The sequence below is a fragment of the Bactrocera oleae genome, chromosome 6 (genome assembly GCF_042242935.1).
Source record: "Bactrocera oleae isolate idBacOlea1 chromosome 6, idBacOlea1, whole genome shotgun sequence".
NCBI lineage: Eukaryota > Metazoa > Arthropoda > Insecta > Diptera > Tephritidae > Bactrocera > Bactrocera oleae.
Window position 1 is genome coordinate 59,081,193 of NC_091540.1, and position 14,895 is coordinate 59,096,087.

Genomic DNA, 14,895 nt, shown 5'->3' on the forward strand with positions numbered 1-14,895 from the left:
TACATATCATCGACCGACATATATACTAAAGCTGTTTAGTTACATGCTATATTGTCAAATATCAATTATTTTATTTTTTTTATTTAATTATTATTTTTGTTAATTGAAATAAAAAAGTATAAACAGATGGCAGCCATTTGGAAAAATTACCTTCAGTTATAAGTTAACTTGACTTTTTTTAGTTTTATACCCATCTTGTAAAAATTAGTTTATTTTATATTTTATTTATTTAAAATTATCATATAGCTGGCAGCTCTCTTCAAAAATATTTTCAGTTTTTAATTTTCTCAAACATTAATACAACTTTTGATCTCCATATTGTATTTTTTTGTTTTATAAATTATTATCATAAATTAAAACTTCCGAACATATGGTAACATTTTACTATTTTTTATTTTCAACCATGCGAGTATTTCGACGAACAATATAAATAAGAAAAACTATGGTGTTAATTTTCTGTAAATGGCGAGCCTAATGGTATTTGCGTAACACAATTTTGTTGGATTTCCTCGATCTATTACTTACCTCAAAATGATTTCAATAGAAAATTGTGATATCCTGTTTCTTTTTGGTAGACATCTCCAAAATGACTTATAAGACTACTGTCGAACATAAATTGGGTAATACAATACAAATGTATGTATGGGCCTCTTGTCATTGTTTGAAATTTTATTGAAACCAGAGATCGTTAAGATCCGTTATAAATCTTTCATATTTTGCAGAGTATAAGTAAATTCGAATAAGGTCAAATTTCTTGTTGCCATTTTGAAGGTAATTTCATAATGCCACCCTCATATAAATCCTCGTCCTTATAGGTACCAGCTGGGATAGATGAGTTTCATAAGCTTCTCTGAGAATTTTCCACTACCAAAATCATTTGTCAGAGGAGTATAAGATGGATACATAAGAACTTCCCAAACAACTTATTGACCAAAGCTGGTTGATTGAACGTTGACGTTGACGTTGTGATAAGTGACCCACATTACATCACCAGTAACCATCCGCTTCAGAAATGAATCGATTTTCTTGGCGGATTTTCTCATTGCTGTTGTCCATCTTAGATGCATGATCAACCAATCAGGCATTCACAAAACCATCTGAGAGGTTTTTTAGTACGAAATCGCATCTTTCTAACGCCATATTACGTAACCCAATTACACTCATACCATGATGATATAGATTACCACAGCCATCTGTTCAAAAAATACTTGATATTTTTTACTAAACTTTATATTTGATTTTATACCTATAATTTTTGTCTTTGCTTAATGCAAATATTATTTTAAAAAATATTGATATATATTAATGTACATATTTCAACTTCAGACATAACTGTAATTGTGAAGTTAAAAGATTAACATTTAAATTGAATTTTCGCATTGATTGGTAAAAAAATATATATGTAGATACATACATACATACATAGTATATATGTCTATAAGTGAGTACATACATTGTAAATCCAAACAGTCAATCGGTTTTGTTTTTTAACAATTTCCATCCGAAAATTATTTTCGACTTAAACCCCAGCTTGTGTGTGTATTTAAAAAGCTAATTGCTCGTTCATGCTCATATTTATACATTCATAACAAATATATGTGTAATTGTTCTTTTAAAAAAATATATTTAAATATACATCCACATACAGTAAGTAAGATAATATCATTTTACTTTATTGAGTTAAATATCGGTTGCGTATGCGTTAATGCCCTGCGGTCAGCTGAAGCGATGCTAATGAATTCTATGCAAAAGTCACTGTATCAGCGTATATGACACACACACATGCGAATAAACAGAATAAACTTTATTTATAATTCTCACATATGCATATTTAATGCACACATCTGTGCGAATGTTTTTGTCGCTATATATATATATAGGTATATAAATATACGTCGCCAACCATTTAATTGGCGACCACAGTTTGGGTCTGGCTCGTTGGGTGTTAACGAGCGTTCTTTAGACCATTACGCAATGACGCCGCTTTGGAATGAAGCCTTTGCATATATTAAAAAAAAATTTAATTTTATTAATTGCAGTTTTGACAGAAGTTTGCGGTTACATAAGCGGCGTTGAGCAGGTCGAAGGTGAAAGATTGGAAGTCACTAGAATTATGGATTAGGTTGGGTCCATTTGGCCTGAATCAATGTGCATAAGTACATATATATGTACATAAGACAATATTTATGCAAATAGGGGTATATAAATGTCTTTTATGGACCTCTCAAATCGGTAGAGACTAGCCATAACTGATGAGACCAATAGCACAATGTAAGCTTTCTTCTACGCACTCCCAACCATTTCTTCTATTTAATACGTACTTTTGCATAGTAGAAAATAAGTAAATATTCACTACGGGACTGACAACCGGACTTCACGAATGTTTAGCAAAGATTGTTTTTTTTTCGTTTTCGGCTCATTTTTAGAGCGTTATTCCCTAGATTATTAGACAGTTTTGACGTCATATTCATAAACCCACGTCACGGCACCAGTAATGATACGACCTCTTCTCGACGTCGTCTTTGCAAAAGATTCAGATCTTCTGGTACGAGTTCAGCACTGACACTAAGCATGACTCCATGACCTTCACTGAATGCTTCGTGCATGATTTTTTTAAAAACACAAAACTTCAAGCAAACTCATTATTCAAACATTCTAAAGCAACTTGTCCGGGTCAAATTTGAGCAGATGGTATGTACAAGTATTATGTTTTTCATTCTTTCAAAGCTAGATGGCATATATGCCCAACTAGTATACAACTCAACTTCAAAACGATCAATATCGACAAGTCCTCTCTTTGTCTATTCATATAAAAGCGAGCCGTAAAGAAAGTCCTCACGAGGTTATTTTCATCATATATATGCCATTAGATATATGTATTCGTGTAAAGCAAAAAGTAATATTTGCAACCTAAAGTAAAGTATTCAGCATTGTCACTGTGCCTTTGGGTCAATTGCAGCTGCTCCCAGCTGACTTACTCCACTTGCATGCAGTTTCTCTCTATTCCCTGACAGACTGTCTGCACCGCTGACAAACTAACCGACTGACTTTTTATCATTGCCTATTGTCATTCAATTAACATGAAATTTATATGCATACATACATCATTTTACTCACACATGCTCAAGCATTTTCTCTTACCGCTGACTTTTGTTCTAGGAGATTACCAGCTTTGAATGGTTTATCGCTGGCCAAGCCAAGGAACACATGCTGTGGAGCCCATATTAATGCAAATGAATAACAGTACTCGCACATACACACACACATAAATAACTTATAGATTTTTTTTTTTTTTTTTTTTTTTTTTACGAGGAGGAAGCATCGAAAGCCTGAACCCCACGTCAGTGTGGAACTTTAATCCAACTAAACCTCCTACCGTCATGTACCTTTCCCCCCGGTACCACCGTCAAGTATTCCGTCGGGAGGATGGTTGAGTTGAGTGCTCATACGTTTGTAGTAGTCTCAATGCATTCAGTAACAAGTTGCATTTACTTGGCCCCACCTCTGTTGGTATTAAACCCGCCCCGTGCAATGTTTGTCGCCAAACCCTTCCCCTTTAGTGCGTTTGTTTGGTCCGCGTTCTAGTGGTCCGTTAAGTTTTGGAGTTCTCTTCTCCGCTGCTGCTCTCGGGCTCTTTGGGTTTTCATGATTTTGGCGGCTATTTCGCACACCGCCTCCCACTTAGCTTTTGATTCCACCATTTGGTCTACTAAGTTTTCGGGGGTTGGGTCTATACCGAATGCACTCTTGAGGAATCGTCTCTCTTGCTCGTATTGCGGACAATGGAACAACGTATGTTCTACATTCTCAATTGTCTCGCCACCGCATTTATCGCATATATCATCATTTTCGTGTTGAAAGCGTTTCAAATATGCTTTGAAGCAGCCATGCCCTGTCAGGATTTGAGTTAAATAAAAGTCTACCTCGCCGTGTGGTCTTTTTAGCCATGGGTCAATGTTGGGAATCAGTCGGAAAGTCCAACGTCCTTTTTGACTGACTTCCCATCGTCTTTGCCAACTCTCCACCGTCTCCGCTCGGGCATTTCCTTTTACGGTTCGGGGTGGTAAGTCCGTTACAGGCTTTTTGGTCTCTTTGGCTAAGAGATCTAATGGGTGTAAGCCCGCAATTACAAGGGCAGCATCTTCTGACACTGTACGGAAAGCTGAGCATACTCTGAGTGCGCAAATGGTATAAATGGAAAAAAGGCCACGTCGGTAAGATTTTGTTTCGAGTGCTTTTCCCCAAACCTCGGCGCCATATAGAGTGACGGACTTCAGAACTCCAGCCAGGAGTCTTCTCCTATTTTGCTTCGGTCCACGGGTATTGAGCATCATTCGGGTTAAGGCTCTACATGTTTTTGAAGCTTTTTCGCAGGTGTAGGCTAAATGCTCTTTAAAGGAAAGTCTTGCATCAAGAACAATTCCTAAGTATTTCAACGCTGGTTGTGTAGTTATACACGCACCTTTTATTCTGAATGTAGCAGTCTCTCGGGTTTTTCTGCCAGTAATAAGCACGGCTTCCGTTTTGCCCTCTGCTAGGGTAAGTCCATTAGTTTCAAGCCAATCATTAATTAAAGATATTACTGCATTGGTTATTGCAACAATATCTTCTATGTGCTTAGCTGTCACCACAACAGCAATGTCATCTGCAAATCCTATGATGTGAACATTTTTGGGTACCTTTAGTCGCAATACTCCGTCGTACATGATGTTCCAGAGTAACGGTCCGAGTACAGATCCTTGTGGTACAAAATAACTTATAGATGTACATCTATATATGTATGTATATGTATATAGGTATATATATATTCTTTAACTAGTATAGTTAGGCTCGTCCAAGTGGAGTACGACTGGGACCGCGTGGGTGTAGGTTGAATTGTCTCCGTGGCCTGAATGTTGCCTAAGGTCCGTCCGTTCGTCGAAGGTATTTTCTCTTGTTGTTGTTATTGACTAAGTGCAAATACGCTTGGAATGCAAGTTTGGAATTTTATTGCTAATTTGCTGACAAGCATTGCTGAAGTTGAAAGCTGCTTCGAACAAGCTAGAACTCGTGTTCTACATACGAGTATGTCTGTGTGGGTGTGTGTAAATGAGAATAACATATGTCGTTGAAATGGCAAAAGTCAAAGTACAATTGAGTGTTCATCTTCCGCAGAAGACGAACATAACGTTGAGTGAGCAGATGTAAGGTGACTAATTATTATTTTATATTCCTCTTTTACTGGCTCGTAAAATTTAATATTTAGTTGAAGGTCTTTGTTTATTATTTACTACTTGGAACACTGAAAAGTTTTAAATTTTGTGATCTCTGTTTGTTTATGTAATTTAATATTTTACAAAAGTTTGAAAAATTATATATAGTATTTTTAAAATATAATATAAATGTTAATCAATGCCATTTAATTTACTAAATTCGTTTCACCAAAACTAAACTCAAATGCTGTGTAAAAAATTATTTTTATAACCTGGCCATATTGTATAAGCAACATTGCTTTTATTGGTAGAGTAAAAAAGTAATTTTACACTTCAACATTTTTTTTTTGAAACCTTTAATTCCTGAATAGTAGTAATTCCATACCCATTTTAAATTTTTTTAATTTTCTAAATATTTATAATTTAGTCAAGCTAACCACCGCTTATTCACTTTTTCTAAAAAAAAAACCATCGAAAACTTTATAAACTTTGTTCTTTTCTTCTTGCAATTTTCTTCATATTATAAGTTTTCAAATTATTTTGTATTTAAAAATTATTTTTTATTCGTAAAGTTTCTTTAAATCATAAGTTTTCAAATTATTTTTTTATTTAAATCAGGTGGCAACGCTGTAAAAATAACATTTTCAAAAGTATATTTTTTTATATTTACGATTTTGTAAAGTTTCCTCATGTTTTAAGCATTAAAATTATTTTTATTTAAAGTCAGGTGGCAACGTCAGCAAACAATATTTTTTTATTGAAATACCCAATTTTGAAAACTTTAAATTTTTAGGCTTTTAAGTTTCTACATATAATAAGTTTCAATTTTTTTAGTCAGTTGGCAACGCCATAAAATAATGTTTTGGAATTACGAATTATTTAAAATAGACTTATAAATATATAAAATATTCAGCAAAGTGCGAAGCATATATGTACAATATTATAGGCCAAGTTTGTAGTATGAAATTGTGTCTTCGAAGAGAAGGAACTGATTCTTTGGCTTCCAACCACTAAATCAGTCATGTCCTTCAAACAATAACGAGCTGTGAAGTCAAACCACTTATGTGCAAAATTTCTAGGTGTTTACAACACTGTCGTTCCTTTACATATGGAAATTTCGTCATTAGTTCCCCAAAGTTTAGGTCCAGTCGAATGCCTCTGTACTTCAAACTAGAATAGCTCTTCATACCCATTAATTGGTTTTATTCCTTTTATTCGATGTACCGTTTAATATTTAAAAATATTGAAAAATCTCATATCATCATTCAAGAGCTGAGAATCGTCTGTAAAATAGTTGTTCAACTAAGCAAATCACACACACCAAAGTATAAAATAATGTGACTTTAATTGATGTGAACACATACATTTGGGTAATGTTTTCAAACTTACGGCCTCACATATCTGTGAAATATTGGTTGACCTACAGTTGACTCTATTACAGTTCGATGTATCGCTTTAAGATGTTGTGTCAGTCTTGGATTTTCCTAAAAATCGAAGTAAATCGTACATATGTATATTTTTTGTTATTTCTATAAAATTTGCTTTGAAAAAATTAACTGCCAAATTTTTTCATGCATAAATTTACATTTTTTATGATATTTTACTAGCAAATCTGCAGTAGATTAATATTGTGTCAAATAAAATGATTTCTTAGTATAATCGAAAATTGACTCAGTGGTCCCCAATTTGTATCAAAGTGTCAATAGGACTTTTTAAAAGCTCTAGACCTTAGTTCAGAGTGAAAAATTCCAAAAACTATCAAACTATATTTATCATTATCTTATTTTGGTTTCCGGTTAAAATATGATATAAAACATATATTCATATTTTAATGTCCATTCAATTTTCTAACGGCACTTTGTAATAAATTAGTAGCCCATTTTATAACATTTTTTTACACTTTTTATAATACCTTTTCACAATCGTCTAGCAAACGAATGAAAAATGAGAATTTATTATAGGCAATAGTAGTTAAACTGGATTTTGAATTTGTTACGCTACATTTGCGCAGCACACGTACAAATATATTTGTATAAATATACACAGCTAAGCCAGTGTAGCAACTTGACAATTTCAGCAAAGGCTTTTGTGTCCAGCGCTGTTTGTATTTATTCAATTTATGCAATTTGATAATAAATTGAACAAAATTACATAGTTGCATATGTATATATGTATTTAAATGCAAAGATCAACTTGCGTAGAAGAAAATAATTCCAAGACTTTTATTTATAGATTGTTATCCAACAAGCAAATCTAAGTTCAGATTAAGCTTATCTCAAGGTCCATAACATTAAAAAGAAAAGTGAGAAAAAAAGTATAATGGCGAAGTTTTAAGCCTTAAAAAGCTATAAAATAATTTTAGAGTACAACTCTCTTAAAGCACACGGTTATAAATACAATAACCGTATCGAAAAATAATCGATTTTTCGGTTGTACCTAAAATATTTCCGCACGTTTTTTTGAACTTGTTTAACTCAACTTTCCATTTAAAAAAATTATTAATAATCTTAAAAAATAGTCATGACTTAAGTATACATTTTGCTTAAAACAAACTATTTTACCTAAATATATATTTAACAAAAAATTAATCGATTTTTGATGTACGCAAATTATTTTTTCACCTTTCTTAAAAACTTTATAGATTTTAATATAAATATATATTTATATAAATTATATATATATAATATAATACGTATATAGTAAGAAAAAACCCTTTTTCACTATTAAAATATTCAGACTATACATTTAAAAAAAAAAAAAACGGAGGATTTGAAGAAAAACCAAACTAAAATTTTTCCTTATCATAAAAATTTAACTAGTTAATTACGCACCTGTTCTGAACTAGTATGAAAATGGTATGTTTGTTCCTGGCTAAAAACTGTCAATTGATGTCTCATAAGGCACAACAGCATATATGGAAAGAAGTCGAAATTGCGGATCTATATATATAGTGTGTTAATCGAAAGTTGAGTTCGCTCCAGGAACCTTCTAGTACTTGATTAATTTTAGAAAACGCAGATAAGAAAATAATGCTCAACTAACATACAATTTCAATGGGGGAATTTTATTTTTTGTAATATGTGCCAATTGACGTTTAATGATCAAAATAAATAATTCGATAGATATAGGAAATTTTTTTCGAAAATTCTGGACTGATACTTTGAAGAGCCAATTGAGAAATTGTCGGTTTTTCTTTATAATCCTTCGTTTCGAAGCGAAATTATTTTCAGTCCATTACTTTTCCATCAACTTTCTTTGAACTCGATAGAGTAGTTGACTTGACACTGTAGTTTTTAACACTTCGTTTTTTAGAGTGTGTTCTTTTGGTACTCGCTAACGAGAGAATACTGAAGTCTCGCTAACGAGAGAATACTGAAGTTTTTTTTAATGGTTACCCACTATATATAGTCTCTCATTCACAGCAATAACTTGATTGGTTTATAAAATTTATGGTTTCAGTTCCGACTAATCTGTTGGAAAAGTATTTATTTCGAATGTCACCACTAAGGAATTCTATCGCGACAGTAATACAATTTCAATATAAATGAATGGAGAAAATAAAAATTTTAAATGCTTGAAATGTTAGTATGTGACCAAACTTGCTTTCAGGCACGTTCTATAATTTGCATATCCGATTGCTGATAGTCGCCATATACGAAGATGTGAGTGAAAGATAGCGCGGAAATAAAGTGATTTTGTATATATTTTTATATCGTAAATATACTTGTATATAGACATATCTACAAATATTTATTTTTAAATTCTCCTACATAGTTTTAGCTGTGTCCGTAAATGAAATTGCAAAGTTTTTATAGTCTAATATACGGTACATATATTTTGAATGAGAATATTCTTATAAATATATACTTACTTATATATATATACAAATATACTTAATCACCAGCTGCAGATATATCTGTAGGAAGGTCAAGTGTATAGTAGCCCAGAAATTGGAAATAAATCATCCAGCATTGATGCACATTAAAGTCAACTAATTAATAAGAATAAATTATTTATACAAAAATGCAAGTGTGTGAGTTTGTATATGTAGATATGTTCACATATAAATGTGTTTGATAGCTTCAGTTTTATATATATGTGTATGTACATATGTATGTATGTGGTGGTATAGAGTAATGGTATTACAAACAAGTTTATTTAACAATGAAAAGGGCGTAACATTAATTAATAATCATCGTTGCGACCAGTACAGTGTGTAACACAAATGTATGTATGAAACAAACTAACAGTTGCTAAAGAATGAAGATGATTTAGTTGATATTTGTTATTGAATAATTTGAGTTAATAATTTCAAAACGATAATTAATATTTTTAAAGTTTATTGCTTTTTTGTTTGAAGTAAGAGCAGAAAAGAGACATTTTTTTGTAAGACATTCCTAGCAACAACAAGCTGAATACTTTTAGAAGTATTGTATATTCAGACTTGCATATAAGATATACATGTGCATATACTTGTATATGTATACTCACATTTCATTTACATTACGTAAGCAGTGTGGAATTTTATAGCGCATACAAATCAAATTAAGCTTGTCAATTAAAATATTTATCGAAATATAAATGTAAGTTTAGAAAAGTATTATTTTCATAGAACTACTCGTGAGTGTTAGGTTTATACCATATTTACTACAGTAGATGTATATAGGTAGGTATTGATTTCTTGTCGAAGAGTATATGTCTGGGTATACAAATAAATCTTTTCACACTTTTCACTCAAATCAATTCACATGCTAATAAGTTAAATTCGAATTCAAAAAATATTATAATAATAAAATAGCTACCATAAGTGATTTTAGGTATTTACACAGCTGTATATACATATTTGTTAAAATTTAATAATTTTAAATGATTCTTTTTATATAATAAGGTAAATAAGAAAAAATAGAAAACTGTAAGGCGTCTCGTTGTAATTACGAACTCATACTTGAAGAGATTTTCTTAGAGATGTCTAGTAACCTATTTTTCAGAGTATCAAGCGAATGAAAATATTCGTTTTTTGATCCACCCTAATATATATATATGTTTATTTTCCATATATATGTATATATATATATGTGCATACATTAGAGCGGGTCGATTTTTTTTTTATAAAATCAAGTTCGAGCCAAAAGAGAGATTATTTTCACCACGATAAGACCAACCAATTTATAACTAAATAGAAAATGTTGTTTGAAACCGTGCTGGTCTAAATGATACTAGTTTCCAAACAGAACTCACATGAAAATAAATTGGCGCAAAAAGATCAGATTTATATCATTAGGTATACTTTATTTCTCTTATATATATATATGTATGTATGTTCTAATATATATATGTGTATGCATGCCTGTATGTAGGTTGGTTCCCATGAAATTTGTCTACTTTTTTGTTCTTAGCCGAGTCATTCAATTACTTAATTCCACTATTAAAACAAATTACTTACGAACTTTGAGGTGGTAATAAAATATGTGAATATGAAGAAAAAGAGTTAAAGCAAATTTTTTTATCTCCAAGAATTGTTTCAAATTATTTGCTCAAAGTCTAACTTTGGTTCAACATAAATAATTTTTGCTCGTTTTTAGTTTTATACATAAATTTATATACATATGAATGACATAAGGCATGATCACATAATCACTAAAGCTGAATTCAGATCAGTGCAACTCGTACTCAAATTCAATGAATATGAATGAGCATATTTGTCGGACTCGCCGATATCGGACCAATATAACATATACCTGCCAACAAATTGACCGATCCCGCGCAAGTCCTTGTGGGTAAAACTTTTTTATTTCACGAGATACAATATTTTCACAAAATTTGCCGCAGACTATTTTCTAAGGCAGCGTATACTTACATAACTGCCATACATATTGTTATTTGTCGCAAAATCGAGATAAAGATCTTTTTATACCGTCATATGCTATAAAAAAAGCACCTATGAAGGATATTATAGCTGCAATGCAGCCGAAGTTTTCTTGTTTGTATTAAATTCAAAATAAAAGTTCTATAGCTGTAAAAAAATACCCTTTGTTTTACGATCAAATTTGCTTCGTTGTTATGTACTACACATAAATATAATAATGCAAGCACATAATAGTACTTAACTAGGAACTTTAATTGAGTGAGTACACACTCTAGATACTAACATGAACCTATACATAGCAACAAACGGCGCTGTGCGTACCTTTCGACTTCCGTATGACTCCATTTTTTGCCTTAGCACACATACATACATATGTGTATTATATTTTGCCTTCTTTCATATTGTTAGAGTCTGTTTATTCGCAAGTGGCGCTAATACCTCTTCTAAAAGCCTTTTGAAGTCTACTTAGCCCACCATTTACTTAACTCTTTGCTTTTACAGGTATGTTTGTGGTCAAAGCATTAGGCTAGTTTGCTTTTCAAATGTATTACTGAGCTGCTGCAGAACTCTTAATTTGTCAGCTAGCTACTTTTATAACATAATTACAGACATGCAAACACATATAAATAAAATAGCTGTGCCAAGTAGGTGTTGCAGTCTATTAGCGAAACACCCATTCTGCTAATTGAAAAGATAAACTGCAAGCAAAGTTGCAGACAGAACCAAGTGGTCAGCGCTTTTTACACACATAAATATTTAATTACATAAGCATGTACTTACTAGTGTAGCAACTTTAACTGCTCTTATGTAGCCGGCCGTAAGTCTAAGTGCTATAAGAAATGTATGACTAAATAAGTTCAAATAGAAGTGTGCATATATTTTAGGGTGGTCGCGTTGATTTTCCATTTTGTGATTTAAAATTATTTAAGCTAAATTTTTCTAGTAAACAAAGGCGATTTTCGGGAATTAAGAACAACATTTTCTAAGAACTGTTTTAAAATTTTTAGGATATACTAAAAATATTTTAAGAAATTTTTGAAGAAAAATTTAAATATTTTTGAGTCGGAAAAAAATCAAAAATTGACAAAATGGCGGGGATTTTAACAAATAAATTGAATTTTTCCCAAAATTTTTGTTGTTTTTGGCAGGCAAAAATTCGAGTTTTGATCAGATCAAAAAACTGGTAGATCATTGGTAGTACATGCGGAACATGCAAAAAACTGTGATAGGGATCGAATAAATTTTCTCCGAGTAAACACTTAAACAAATTTATAAAACACTGTTTCGAGTAAAACGCGTTTAAAGATAAAGTAATGGAGTTAATTGAACTAAGCGGCTATACTTAAGAAACCTGTAACTCAAAAATTATTTGAGATATTTATTAAAAACCTCAGTAGGTTATTTTTAAAAATCTATTTTTGTACGATTTGGTGTGCCGTCAATTATTATTTTTAGTTTCTAAAATAACTTAAATTTTGATAGATTACTGTGATCAAATTATCTTCAATCTTAAACGAACCATAATATAAATAAATAATCCATAAAAGTTTTCTTTTTTCATGCAAAATTTTTGACAAACTTTTTTCACTATAATGTTGACTTCTCCACAATAATGTATCGGAATGTTTTTTTCTCCATTATTACTTTGCCATCAAAACAGTAAAAGTATTATTTTGTTATAAATCAAAGTAGTAAGAATTTTATCATAACGGTACTTGGCGTAAATTGTAGGAAAAATAAACACAAACAAATAAATTCCTCCACCCAAAAATCAAAACCTTTCAGAGTTTTATATTTATTTCATTAACGTTACCGTCATCATCATGAGCATGGTCATGATTTAAGTTCATCATCAATATACTTATTTTAATCCTCATTACCGTAACATTATCATCTTTATCATTATCAATTTATCACCACCCATTATCATCATCATTATCGTTTCATCATTCATTATGATTCATTCAGCATTATCTTTATCAGCATTATCATCATTGTAATCATCATCATTATTAACATCAAAATCATTATCACCATTAGCTTTATAGTGTTTAATTCCTAAACACACCTGAATTTGCTTTCTTACTTCCCGCCACCACCCTGCACCAGTGGAAATTATAAATTCTTGTAAAAAAACGACCACCCTAATGTTTACATTTTATTCGCACTTAAGAACAGTTAAATAGCTTTTCGGTGTACCTACATTTAATATATATTAAGATTTCAAATACATACATTTGTACATATGTATACCAATTTACGATCTACTGAGCAAAACTGCGCACCTCAGCAAGAGTCCGCCAGGCACCCATTTAAATATTTTCGCTACACATTCACATATGGCCTAGTGGCTTTTGTTTATTTAACTATCTTCGCTTCTCCAACCGTGTTTTATTTTTATTTCGCATTTTTAATTTTTCTTTGCATAACTTTCAAGTCATCTTTCTTTTGTTCATTGCCTCCTCGGTTTAGTATGTATGTGTTAGTATGTATGGTCAGTTTACACCTATTATATCATAAGTCTGCTATGTTGACATTGAATTTCATTAAAGTGAAGAGGAACGACCTTTAAATAGCTAACAAATGCAACTGGTGGCCATGTATTAATGTATATATGTATGTGTATATACATATATATAAACATATACTAAATATTTATGGGAGCAATATTAATGCACTTAGACATAATTCACTCAATTGAAAATTGTTATAAAGAAGAGGGAGGGCCGATTTTATCAAGAGATTTAATATTCATAGTTGCTTAATCAAATATAAAAGTTTAAATATTTTCCAAATAATGCTCCAATTGGAAACCTCTGAGAAATTAGCCATTCACTAATGTAATCCTGCTAGTTAATGGTTTATGTATTTTACCTTTACATTTGTCAAATTTAGATCTGACGCTACCAGTTTAAATTTCATAAGATCGGTCGAGATATGCCCGGCAGTCTCGATGGTTAGATCGTGTAGACCAAACTTTTATTATAAATTGTTAAATCATAATTTTTACTTCACATTATTTCCTTAGCCGAAAATTTTAAACATATAGAATATTCATAGCAAACTTAGTGATTTTAGTGATGTACATAATTGTAGATAAATATATAGCAGTTCTAGCGTTTTTAATTTGAATAAAAATTACATATGGATTTCGTCGACTATATACAAGTATTTTATAATGTAACCCCTAAGACAAGTTTTTTTATTGATTGCCTAATCCATTTGCCAATGCTCTATATGTATTATATATATCTCGAATTTGAGCCAAATCGGGCAATAGTAAATACGGTGTTTGATAATAATTCTACTCTGACGCCATCTATTGTATTAAGATTTTATTTTTCGTTGTTTCAAGGGTGATAAGTTCTCAAGGAATGGTTTAAAGCTTCTCCAATTTGTAGCTGATCTGCATTACCATCTATTTGATGATATGAAAATTAGTAACCGCTGTGGCATTACCTGATTAGTAATGAATAAAACCAATTTTAGCAAAATGCTGAAATTAAAAATAATAATTTTTCCAACCAAATATTTACATAACCTATTTTCACATTACAATTACGTTATAATAGTTATATGATATAAAATACAATAATATTTTCTTTTTATATATTTACAGAAGATCGGCGTATACATTCCAAATCCTTCAGAGCCCCTGCTACATAACAGCTAATACTTCAAATAATATTTAGAAGTGAAAACTGTAAGTATAAAAAGCGAATTTAGTAAAGAATTTACGTTAATTATTAATAGGAATTTGAAGGAGGATATTTTATATGATTGGTGATGAGGACAACCACCAAAATGTAGTCATTTCTTTTTAAATATTTATCGAGT

At 31.2% G+C, this 14,895-nt stretch overlaps 1 protein-coding gene across 1 annotated transcript in view; it reads left to right on the top strand.

Moving 5' to 3' along the window:
* Tsp66E (Tetraspanin 66E) overlaps positions 1-14,895 on the top strand; it is an 85,990-nt gene that overhangs the window by 14,961 nt on the left and 56,134 nt on the right. The window contains exon 2 of the mRNA XM_036359199.2: positions 14,678-14,761. The gene's annotated coding sequence lies outside the window, so the exon portion shown is untranslated. The remainder of the gene's footprint in view (positions 1-14,677; positions 14,762-14,895) is intronic.